Source organism: Rhinatrema bivittatum, chromosome 8 (genome assembly GCF_901001135.1).
Source record: "Rhinatrema bivittatum chromosome 8, aRhiBiv1.1, whole genome shotgun sequence".
Lineage (NCBI taxonomy): Eukaryota > Metazoa > Chordata > Amphibia > Gymnophiona > Rhinatrematidae > Rhinatrema > Rhinatrema bivittatum.
In genome coordinates, this window is record NC_042622.1 from 180510924 (window position 1) to 180524205 (window position 13282).

A 13282-nucleotide genomic window follows, 5' to 3' on the forward strand; every position below is an offset into this window, starting at 1 on the left:
CCAGCAGATGGCGCGAGTCCTGCAATTCTGCGTTTTCCCTCTTTTCAGCAGTTTTTTTCCTTTTGAGCCTTCCTCGGGTTTCTTTTGGTTTTTGAGACTCCTAGTGAGTTCTGCCCTGTCCAGCTGAGGCAGCTGAGCCGGGGGTTGGTGCCCTTCTGTGTAGCCGTGGGGTGTAAATCTGGTTGTCCAGATCTTTCCTCTTCACGAGGCGGCTGCAGGCTACATTTGATTTTTTTGGGTCCCTGTTTGAGACTTAGCCTATTTTTGTTTGTTTGTTTGTTTTTTAGGGGCAGTTTGTCTCTGGGATAAAGTTAAAAAAAGAAAGAAAAAGGTATTTGCAGCGGAGCACAGCTCAGCTGGGTGGGCGGCTTCCTCCCCTTAGGTTGGGGTTAGTTACAGGTCCTAGCGTGCTTGGGGGAGTCTTCTTCAGGCATTTGGAGGTGTGTGCTTTTTGGGGCTTTTTCTCCCTCGGGTGGCTTCCTCTCTGAACAGCTCACGGCAGTACATGCCGCTCATGTGGCTCAGTTTTCTCATGCCTAAACAGGTCGGGGTTGTTCGTGGGATGTGTGGTCTGTGGGAAGGGCTCCTCCATTGGCCCCCCCACCAGCTAAGCAGCGTCTCATTTCGGGCAGTTTCGTGCTGGCTGCGAACAAGGTCTCTAGCGTGGTTGCGATCCCTCACCCAGCCGACTGGGAACGGTGGCCATTTTGGATATCTCAGCGATAGTTCCCGCATTGGGGGCTGGGGTGGGAGATGATCCCTCATGTTTCTCTCCGGCCTGTTCTGAGGTTGGGGGGGGGGGGGGGAGGAAAGCCTGTTGCCTCCAGTTTTACAGCCAGGCCCTGCAGGAGTTGGTGCAGGGAGACCTTTTCTATTGACTTTATTCTCTTGCTCCATGATGCATATTTGGCCAGGCAACAGGCAGCTTGAGGGGGAGGGGGGGCTAGCCAGCCACTGCTGCTTCCAGTTCAGCCCCCAGCTTGGGGGGGGGGGGCTACAGGGGGTTCCACTCGGGCCAGTATATCTAGGAGGAGAGTTCCCGCGGTGCAGAGGTTGCTAGGTCCCCTTTTGGGGGTCTCTTCTGGATGAGCCCAGCGTGGCCCCTGGGGATGAGCCTGACCCAGGAGCACCGGTGGGTCCAGTTCAACCAGCAGTCGGGGATGTGGGTTAAGGGGATGACCCACTGTTTTCAAGGTGGAGGACCCTAAAGTCCTCCACCTAAGAATCGTCGGTTCAGTGTGCTGCGGCAGTCAAAAAAGCAAACAGAATGTTGGGAATTATTAGAAAAGGAATGGTGAATAAAACAGAAAATGTCATAATGCCTCTGTATCGCTCCATGGTAAGACCGCACCTTGAATACTGTGTACAATTCTGGTCGCCGCATCTCAAAAAAGATATAATTGCGATGGAGAAGGTACAGAGAAGGGCTACCAAAATGATAAGGGGAATGGAACAACTCCCCTATGAGGAAAGACTAAAGAGGTTAGGACTTTTCAGCTTGGAGAAGAGATGACTGAAGGGGGATATGATAGAGGTGTTTAAAATCATGAGAGGTCTAGAACGGGTAGATGTGAATCGGATATTTACTCTTTCGGATAGTAGAAAGACTAGGGGACACTCCATGAAGTTAGCATGGGGCACATTTAAAACTAATCGGAGAAAGTTCTTTTTTACTCAACGCACAATTAAACTCTGGAATTTGTTGCCAGAGAATGTGGTTCGTGCAGTTAGTATAGCTGTGTTTAAAAAAGGATTGGATAAGTTCTTGGAGGAGAAGTCCATTACCTGCTATTAAGTTCACTTAGAGAATAGCCACTGCCATTAGCAATGGTTACATGGAATAGACTTAGTTTTTGGGTACTTGCCAGGTTCTTATGGCCTGGATTGGCCACTGTTGGAAACAGGATGCTGGGCTTGATGGACCCTTGGTCTGACCCAGTATGACATTTTCTTATGTTCTTAAGTGGTGCGCCTTTTTAAAAAGAAAGAGCTAGATGTTTTGCTTGTTTTGGCTTTTCAGGTCCTTGGGGTAAAAATGCCCCAGGAGGACCAGGATTTGGAGGGAACGGACCCAGTCCTGGATGGCATGCAGGGTCCCCTGACTTTTTTTTTCCATACCACAAGTCGGTTAGGAACCCGGTAGAAGCGGAGTGGGGGACTCTTGATTCTGGCTTAAAGGTTGACAGGTCTATGGGGAAGCTCTATCCCTTACCACAGTAGGATTTGGAGTCTTTTTTTCTCTCCCTAAGGTAGACACGGCGGTTTCAGCGGTTACTAAGAAACCCACGATTCCTGTGATTGGTTCAGCCGTGTTGAAGGTTGTGCAGGATCGCTTGCGTGCGGCTGTTTGTTCCAGCTTTATACAGCGGGCTTGTCTTCGCTGGGTGCAGCAGCTCCAGGAAACTTACTGCAGTCGAGTGAGGACAAGGACATGGCCGACAGAGTGGAAGTAGCAGTGGCTTGTGGGGAGGATGCTCTCTACAATTTGGTGCATACCTCGTCGAGGTTTATGGCTTCAGCCGAGACTGCCAGAAAGTTGCTCTGGCTCCACAATTGGGCGACGGATGTTTCCTCCAAAGCGCAGTTGGCTTCATTGCCTTTTAAGGGTCAACTCTTGTTTGGGGAGGACCTTTAAGCAGTTTGCTGCAGTCGCTTGGGGACAATAGGGACCTCGCGTTGGCCAAGGATAAGCCTAAGGCTAAGAGGTTTTGCTTCAGCCACCTGATGCATCTCCTTTGTCAGGGTCCCATATTTTCAGTCCAGGCTGCTCACATTTTTCTAGCAGCATGGCTTTTGAGAGGAGGCATTTGAGGCGGAAAGGTTATCCAGATTGTCGTCCCTACATTGTTACAGTCTAGAAAGAAGTCTACGAACCTGTCTTACATTAGAGTAGGGAAGGTTTTTTGAGTCCTGGTGCTCTGCTAAGGGTGTGCGTCCGCTCAGGGTTTTAATCTGATATTCTATCTTTCTTACAAGATGACTTCGCCAAGGGCTTGTCTCAGTTCGATTAAAGTGCAGGTGGCAGTGCTGGGCTCTCTTTGTGGCAAAATTGATGGTTCTCCTATTTAGGCTCATCCAGATGTCATTAGGTTTCTTAGGGGGACAATGAATGTGGCCGTCCTGAAATCTTAATCTCATCCTTAGAGGTTTGAACCGCTCTGGAGCCAATGTTGAAGGATTTGACTCTTGAGGTGGTTTTTCTTGTGGCCATCTGTTCGGCTAGGAGGATTTCTGAATTGCAGGCTCTGTCTTACTGCAATCCTTTCCTTCAGATTTCTGATGTGGGAGTTTCTTTATGGACAATACCTTCATTTTTACCAAAGGTAGTCTCAGCGTTTCATGTCAAGCAGTTGGTGGAGCTTCCATCTTTTCCTGCCTTAGGTGCGTCCAATCCTCAGGCAAGGAAGCTCAGATGTTTGGATGTTAGGAGAGCTTTGTTACGTTACCTTGAGGTTACGAATGAGTTTAGGTGGTCTGATCATCTTTGTGCTGTGGAGTGGTGCAAAGATTCCACGTTTTCTAAAGCCTCTATTGTGCGTTGGTTGAAGGAGGCGATTGCTTCTATGTACATGACACGGGGTTGTCTGGTTCCGGAAGGTTTGCATGCTCATTCTTCACGTTCACAAGCAACTTCGTGAGTGGAAGCACAACTTTATTCTCCACAGGAAAGTTGCAGGGTGGCAACTTGGAAGTCACTGCATACCTTTGCGAGGCAGTAATCATCTAGATGTAGGAGATATGGATACTGAGGAACTGCAGGGGGCACTGGGGTTTATGATGCAGTGTCAGTGAAACTTTTCTCTGTCTCCATCTGCTGGCAGGGGGGGAATAAACCCAGGAGTTTGGACAGATCCATGGTACTACAGGAAGGAAAATTAGCAGACAAGAACCAATTTTCCTTTTTGGGGGGTGGGGGGAGTTTCTGGCTGTTTCCTCTTATTCCTTTTTGAACCTCCAGTTTGCTAGGGGACAGCCTCTATGAGGAGCATGGAGCCGTCGTTTGCAAATGCTTAGCAGAGATAGGATGAAAGTTCCAGTTTTAGATGCTCTTTACAGTAAGTGCTGTGGCATGCTTTAGGGTAATGCAGATTTCCATCTATGTGCTCAAAAAGCACATGGACCCAAATTGATAAGGAACTAGACCCACTCCTATAGAGCCACGATCACCTTCTATTTCATGCAGAAGTGAAAAACTACAATCTGCCTCTTGCTCACACACACAAATCCTCCTCTCTCTCTCTCTAACACATATATGCATTTTGGAAGCTTGCACTGAGTGGAAAGAATGCCTCTGGTAATTCTTGTGCTCTAGCGTAAATCTATCCAAATGTGCTACTCTCTCCCCCCTCACCCAACAATCAAAGAGGCATGGACTGTGCCTCTGCTTGGCAACCAGTACTCATGCCCGGCTTGTAGTTATTACCAGTACCCATAGGGGCTATAATTGCTACCTCTGCAGCATTCCCAGCCCTGGCTGGTCTAAAGCCTTCTTTTGGAACTTAAGGGCCCAGGAACAGTGGTGATTTTCCTTGATTTGTCAGGAGTCTTCGCCACAGTCAACCACAAAGGAGTTGTCAGATCAGTTGAGGGAGGCTGGGTCAGTAGGGAACAGAAGGTTCAGCTCCTCCTTACAGGAAAGATCACAGCAAGTTGTGATGGGCCATTTTATTTGGTCTAAGTTGCAGAGTTTGACATGTAGAATACTGCAAGGTTCAATTCTGTGCCCCCCCCTACTTATTTAATGTCTGTTTCCACTGTATTATATAATGGGGGGGGGGGAAGAGGCCTACAGTGTACTTGTTATGCATGACTTCAACATTTCTTTTATCCAATAATTTTTTCCATTTCAGCTAAACTAATAATGGCTTAAAAGTAGTAGCCTAAGGGCTGCCAAGGCATAGGCTGAAATTAAATACTAGGAAAGCAAAGAGATTCTAGCTGGAAAGAGACAGTGTCAGATTGCTAAGTGTTAAGTAACAGTTCTGCTATTCCTTTATGTCTCTTAGGAATCAGATTAGGCTCCAAGCTGATACAAAAATCTCAGTAATACTGAGGAATTGTTTCAGGTACCTGCATGGCATTTGCTAACTATGCAAATGATATACAAGTACCTGATGCAGGCAATCCTATCAAGGTTACAGGTATGCAACTCTGGTTAATCTAACAGGTTTCTCCTAGCACAGCAGGGATGAAGCCAGACACGGAAAACTTATGTCATAGTTTCTAGAACTTTGAGTAGGTACACGGCGCATGCCCAGCATGCACTATACCACGTGGGGTCCCTCTTCAGTCTCGTAACATAGAATTACAATAAAAATAAAATAATAAACAGGAGAAACCCACCTCTGCAGGGTGGTGGGCAGGTTTCGTGAGGCCTAATATCTTGCTGTCCTAGGAGAATACCTGTTACAGGTAAGCTTTTGCTTAGGACAGGATGGTAGTCCTCACCCATGGGTGAATCCCTTGCTACAGGCTGCTTCCCAATATAAAAGGGGACCAACAGGCACAACCACCATAGTGCTGTTGGTAACAGAGGGGGAGATAGCCTGAACCCAAACAATGTGCCTTAGGCAGGGAGAGTTGGGTTCTACACCTCAAAGAGATTCTGGCAGACAGACTTAAACCTGTCATATTGGCCATCCCAAGCCGGTCAGTAGTGTGATTATGAATGTGTGGAGAGAGCTCCATGTCACAACCTTGCACATCTTGTCCACGGGAACTGCTCATAAGTGGGCCACAGACATTACCATCGCTAACCGAATGAGCCTTGACATGAGCCCCAAGATGCAGGAGGAGATGTAATCTGCTAGCCAACTGGATAGTGTCTGTTTGGCAACAGCAACTCCCAATCTATTCCTATCAAAAGAAATGAAAAATTGGGTTGACTGTCTATGGGCTTCTATCTGCTCCAGGTAGAAGGCTAAGGCTCTCTTGCAATCCAAATTGTGCAGTGCTCATTCGCTTTGAACATAAGGACATAAGAAAATGTCATACTGGGTCAGACCAAGGGTCCATCAAGCCCAGCATCCTGTTTCCAACAGTGGCCAATCCAGGCCATAAGAACCTGGCAAGTACCCAAAAACTAAGTCTATTCCATGTTACCGTTGCTAATGGCAGTGGCTATTCTCTAAGTGAACTTAATAGCAGGTAATGGACTTCTCCTCCAAGAACTTATCCAATCCTTTCTTAAACACAGCTATACTAACTGCACTAACCACATCCTCTGGCAACAAATTCCAGAGTTTAATTGTGCGTTGAGTAAAAAAGAACTTTCTCCGATTAGTTTTAAATGTGCCCCATGCTAACTTCATGGAGTGCCCCCTAGTCTTTCTACTATCCGAAAGAGTAAAGGTGTGAATGGGGCCTGGAAAAGAATGATTGACTGGTTAAGATGGAAATTCATCACCACCTTAGGCAGGAACTTAGGGGGTGTACACAGGATGACCCTGTCATGATACAACTTGGTGTAAGATGGATGTCACTAAGACCTGGAGCTTGCTGACCCTGCGTGCTGAAGTGACCACCACCAAAAATATGACTTCCCAGGTTAAGTACTTCAGGTCACAGGTAGAAATCAGCTGAAAAGGAGCTTTCATCAGCAGAGCGAACACCACTTTAAGGCCCCAAGATACAGCGGGAGGCCTTAAGGGAGGCTTCCAGTGAAGCAGGTCCTGCATGAAATGTACCACTAGAGGCTGTTCAGAGATTGGCGTACCATCTGCACCTTGGTGGTAAGCGCCAATTGCATTTAGAAGAACTAGAATGGAGTTGGTTTTTAGGCCAGCCTACGATAGGTGCAGAAGGTAATCAAGCAGTTTTTGTGGGGGGCAGGAGAATAGATCTAGGGGCTTCTCACACCAAACCGAATACCTCTTCCACTTCAGTCCATAGGACTGAAGTGGAAGATCAGGCAGCGGCAGGATCACCCTCTCAACATCCAGGCTGAGAGTGACAGGGCCTGAAGGTTGGGGAGGGCGGAGCCTGCCCTGATCCTGCATGAGATCTGGGGAAGTCCCCAGAAGGTCAACTCCCAAAGGAATGGAAACCAGATCTGTCTCGGCTAATGAGAGGCAATGAGGATCATAGCCCCTCGGTCCTCTCGAAGCTTCAGGAGTCTTCATTACTAGAGAAATTGGAGGATATGCGTACAGAAGACCCTTGCCCCAATAGCAAGAAAAGGCATCAGAGGCTGGTTCACCATCTGATCTGTACGGGGAGCAGAACAGAGTCACCTGCCTGTTGCAGGGGGATATGAACAAGTCCACATCTGGGTTTCCCCAAAGACAGAAGATCCGATTTACCACATGCTGGTCCAGTGACCACTCGTGGGGTCTAAAGGCTCAACTCAGTCTGGCCGCTATCATGTTCTCTGTTCCGGCCACATACATGGACCAGAGCTCCATCCCTTGGGACAAAGCCCAGGACCATACCTGAACCACTTCCTGACACAGGAGGTATGACCCTGTGCCTCCCTGCTTGTTGACAAACCATATTGCTGTTTGGATCAGGACAATTTTGTTGGACAGCTGATCCCTGAAAACCCATAGAGCGTACCTAATCACCCGGAGCTCCAGGAAGTTGATTTGACATTATGCTTCCTGGGCGGACCATAGACTCGGTGCAGAGCCCCTCTACATGAGCACCTCACCCCAGGCTAGACGCAGCCGTGGTCCATTTGGGACAATTTGGGTAGGGGAAGTTTGGAAAGATGTTCCCTGCTCCAAATTCGAGAGAACTTGCTACCAGGACAAGGAGTCCCGGAGAGACGAAGTGATGCAGATGCGAGCGTGAAGCTCTTGGTAGGCCTGGTGCCACTGTGACCTTAAGGTCCATTTGGGTTATGAATGTGTAAACAGACCAAGGGAGTGACATGGACAGTTTCAGGCATGTGGCCCAACAGCCTCAACATATGCTGAGCTGACATGCTGGCTCTGCACCGCCACTATGGATACCACGGTGACCGCCCTGAAGTGCAGCAGGAAGGCTTTTGCCTGAGCCATGTCTAGGCGAGCTCCTAAGATGTCCAATTGAGGTGATGGGCTGAGATGGGACTTCAGGTAGTTTATGATGAGCCCTAATGACTCCAACACGTAGATGGTCAAGTGCAAGAACCAATTTGCCCCTGCCTGAGAGGTGCCCTCAACCAACTAATCATCCAAGTAAGGGAAAATATGCACTCCCAGCCTTCAGAGGTGCACCCCCTCCACAGCCAGACACATGGGGCCGATGCTAGCCCAAATGGCAACACTCTGTACTGGAAGTGCTGTTTCCTACCACAAATCTGAGATACATTCACATCAAGAGTTTTCCAAGTCACATGAAGTATGTGTCCTTTAAATGAAGGGAGCATAGCCAATCCCATTTTTGCAGGAGGGTAATCAGGGTGCCCAGGGAAACAATCTTTAACTTTTCTCTTTTTAGAAACTTTTTCAAGGCCCTGAGGTCTAGGATGGGACAGAGTGCCCCTGTTCTCTTTAGAATCAAGAAATACCGGGAGTCGAATCCCTGCCTTCTTTGCCCTGGTGGAACAGGCTTGACCACTCTGGCCATAAGAGGGCAGAGCGCGCCCATAACAGTACCTCCTGCTGTACTATCAGCCCCCAAAACAGGCACAGAGGAGAATTTGACGGGACACCCAATAGGTTCAAATCGGTATCCTTGGTGGATGATGGACAACACGCACTGGTCTGAGGTTATACTGGGCCACCGATTTGCAAAGAACCATAGCTTGCTTCTGACCAGGGGTAGGTCCAGCGTCTCAGGTACAGGTGGCTGACTGGCTTATGCTCCTTATGATCCAGTCAAAACCATCCCAGGATTTGGCTGGGGCTTAGGAGCTCACTGGTGCCTGGGACTACCTTAGGCACTCACCCTCTCTTAACAGGAGCGAGGGGCCGGAGGATAGTACTTCCTCTTTACGGTAGAAAAACCTCCTCTGACCCTGCCTCGCAGACCTCCAAGCTGAGGAGAACATGTCTGCAGTGCCAGTGAGGAGATACTGGAGGGTCTCATGGCGATCCCGTAACTGGGCCACCACGTCCCTCACCTTATCTCCAAAGAGATTCTCTCCTGGCCATAGCAGGTCAGTGAGTCTTTCCTGTACCTCGATGGGAGAGCCAAAGCCCACAGCCTTGCCATTCTGTGGGCTCCACTTAATGCTGCAGAGACTTGCGCTGCCATTTCAAAAACATCGTAGGTGGAGTGTACCTCATGTTTTTCACACTCCAGGCCCTGACACACCAGCGCTAAGGTGTCTTGCTGCTGTTGAAGCAGCTGCTTGTCCGCCTCCTGCACCTGCTTCCAGAGGTTGCACGTGTACTGGCTCATGTAGAACTGGTAGGAGGCAATGCGGTCAATGACCATCATCCCCTAAAATACCTTCTTCCCAAGAGCATCCATTGCTCTGTGATCCTTCTCCAGGTGTGACAAGGTATGGGTCAGAGAGCAGATTCAACCACTACTGACTGGTGTGCCAACCGATGCCTTTCACATCCAGTAGCCTGTTGGGACGAGATAAACCCCATCTGCCTTCCTGTTTACAGGAGGAACTGTGAGGGGGGTGCTCCCAAATCCTCAACAGCAACACCTTAAAGATCTCATGTATTGGAACCATTATGATCTTTTTAAGAGGCTCCACAAACTGTAGGATTGCCAGCATCTTGCCCCATACTCCCAACATGTTTCGCCATTCAATAGGCTTCTTCAGGGGAGCATAATACATAGATCTTCAAAATTTCCTCCACAAATTCACCCAAATGTATCCACACTCAATTTTCACAGCACGGCACTCCCATTTTGCAGAGATTCCACATCTTCAAACAGCTGTGCGAGAACACTGAGGTTTTGGGACAGTTGGGCTTTTCAGCGTCATTGATGTAAGGAAGTCAATAGTAAACGCAGTTTGAAGATGTGGACTCTCTGAAAAAATGGGAGTGCTGTGATTTTAAATGAGACAAAGGTGGAACTGTGGATACAATACATTTGGTTTGTCTTGATGTGGAAAAAGTAATATACAGGTAGTCCTCGACTTACGACGTTGATCCGTTCTTACGCAGCGTCGTAAACCGAATTTCGACGTAAGTCGGACCATACGTTCATACAGTACTGTAAACACTTAGCCTATACTAACACAGTTAGTAATTATCAATAAACACACAAGTACAGTAAAATATTGTGCAGTAGGTTTAATAATGAAATACTGTACAACAGTACAGTCATAAACAGTGTACAGTACTGTAATAAAAAAAACTGTACTTGCGTACTGTAAAAAACAGAGAACAATTCCAAAGAGAGAACAGGCTTATTGGAAGGAAGCTGCAGAAGGTGCTGGAGATACTGGGGCAGCCGAGTCAAGATTGGCAGGTGAGTCCAGAGGGATAGGTGAAGTAGAGGGTACAGGTACAGGATCTGTTGCAGGTCTCTCTACCTTCTTAAAGTACTGCTGCAGGTTAGCCTGGAAGGAGACCATCTTCTTCTCCTCCAAGATCTCCTTGTAACACCTAAGGGAATCCATGACTCCTCTGGCAACCCTAGTGTACCTTTCCGTGTCGTGATCCTCAGCCTCAAACCTTGACAACCCTTTCTCTATCAAGGCAAATCCTCCTGCCAAGCCCTGCCTTGTAAATCTCTTGGGTTCTGGGGTTGGTACATCTTCCTCTTCCTCTATCATCTGCTTCTCCAGTTGAATGAGGTCCTCAGAAGATAACTCCTCTCCAGGAGATGCCAGTAGCTCTGTGACAGTACAGTACCACACTGTATTCGTCAGCCGCTGAACGTAGTTCGCGTTACGACGCACAACCACGTAAGTCGGAATAAGACGTCCGTCGTAATAAAGCGTCGTAACCGTAAGTCGGAATAAGGCGTCGTAATAAAGCGTCGTAACCATGAAACAACGTAACTCGAGACAGTCGTAACCAGAGGACTACCTGTACTGTGAAAATGGAGTGTGGATACATTTGGGTGAATTTGGGGAGGAAATTTTGAAGATCTATGTATTATGCTCCCCTGAAGAAGCCTATTGAATGGCGAAACATGTTGGGAGTATGGATTTGTGAAATAGAACTACAAAAGAAATATATTATAATAAAGAGGGAGTGAGAACTGCATTGTTATATAGATTTTCTAAAAGAAAAAATTTTTAATAGCATGACTGTGTGTGAATGAGTTTTTATGGTGAATATTTGTTATTCACTCTATGTATCCGAAGATGAATAGTAATTGAATGTTTTTTGAAGTTTTTTGATAAAATGTTTTATATACAATAATAAAATCTTTTCTAATGAATTTATATAATCACTACATATATATATATATGTATATGTATGTTATGTTGCTTCCCATCTGCAGGCATCTCAGCCTGGTGTTCTCTCTAACTTGTGTCAGCCCTGTTTGGAGGCTCAGGGAGAGTTATCTCCGGCTGATTTTGCTGAGCTCGGCCCTTCCCAGCATGATGCGGGAATGGGACTTGCCAGAGGTTTCGCCTGGTTTTGAAGCTCCTCTAACTGATTCGTCAGCAGGGGAAGGCTACTCAATGGGCACAGGACAGACACCTCCTGGTTTTGGTATTGATCCTTCTACCTTTTCTTGGGTGGAATTTTTTCAAGAGCTGCAGTCCTCTTTTCAGGCACAGTCGGCCAAACCTAAGTGTTCAGGATCACAGATACCTGCACGCCTGGTGCCACGGGTAAGCATCAGAATATGTCTAGGCCTACTGCGGGTCACACTGAGAGGGACCCAGATGGCATGAATGAAGAAAGCGATCCTTACTCCCTGGAGGATGGGGAAATTCCTCCGGGTTTGGAGCCGTACAGAACAATGTTACGTTTCTTTCATAGAGATAAGTTGTTTTGATTTCCCAGACACTGAAGATATTGGGGGTGCCAGCTGCTGATTTCATGTCTGAGCCAAAGAAGAATCCCATTTTAGTTTCTTTGCATAAAGCATCATGGATGTTACTCACGAATTGGTCTTGAATGGGGTGCACTGGATCCGGCGGCAAGAGAACAGTTGTGCTTTCTGAAAGTGGATGCACTGATGTGTGCCATCACCAAGTGGACGGCTATCCCTGTAGAAGGGGAAGTGACATTAAAGGATGTGCAGGATAGGCGAATCAAAGCTATCCTTAAGCAGGCCTTTGAGCTGGTAGCAATGAATTTGCAGATAGGCTCTTGCTGCTCCCTGGTGGCTCACACTTGTTTGATTCTCTCTTAGGAAGTTGATAAGTCTGGTTTGAATTTCAGGGCACCGCTGGAACCAGCAGTTGCCTTTTTTGGTGATTGTGAGCTGTGACCTGGTCCACACTTCTGACAGAGGGGTGGCACCCCCACGAACAGGAGATAGTGGGGTCGCCTGGGAGATACCAAGAGCCAGCAAGTGTCGCAGGAAATGGCCCAATTCATGGAATGGCTGGAAGTACATCTTCAGGAGATTTCATCACATGTTACAGGAAAAGACAATGTAAGCAGACTCTCTCAGCAGCCAGAATCTGGATCCAGGAGATCAAACAAAACATTCCAGTTCACAGGATCGAGATACACATGGGGTTGGTGCTTCTGGTAGCACCAGATTGGCCCAGGAGACTGTGGTATCCAGATCTGTGGAGGCTCCTGGTGGAATCTCCTCTCAAATTAACAGGCCACAGGGATCTGCTACAGCAAGGGCCTATTTGACTTATTTTTGTCTTACGGTATGGCCCTTGAGAGGGCTCAGTGGCTGAAGCATGGATATTGCACTGCTGTGATTTCCACCTTGCTTCGAGCGCAAAAGTTCTCCACTTCCTTAGCCTATGTTCAGGTTTGGCGAATGTTTTAGGCTTGGTGTGAGGAACGAAGGGTTCATCCTTGTTTGGTTAAGATCCCGCTCATTTTGGATTTTTTGCAGGATGCATTAAGAGCTTAGCCCTTAATTCCTTGAAGGTTCAGGTGACGGCTCTTGCCTGTTTCCAAGGTCAGGTGAATGGTAAACCCTTGTCAGCCCATCCGGATGTGGCCCGATTCTTGAAAGGAGTGAAGCATCTTCATCCCCCCTTGCGGTTGCCTGTGCCCTTGTGGAGTCTTAATCGGGTTCTGTATTTTCTGGCAGGTCCCACCTTTCGACCTCTGCATAGCCTCTCCTTGAGGTTACTTACTTGAGGACGGTGTTCTATGCATAGAGTTTCCAAACTGCAGGCCCTGTCTTGCCCGGAACTGTTCCTGCGAGTGACTCCGGCAAAAAAGGACAGAAGAGTTCACAGCTGGACTGCTGCCAAAGGTAGTCTTGGATTTTCACTTGAATCAATTATTTC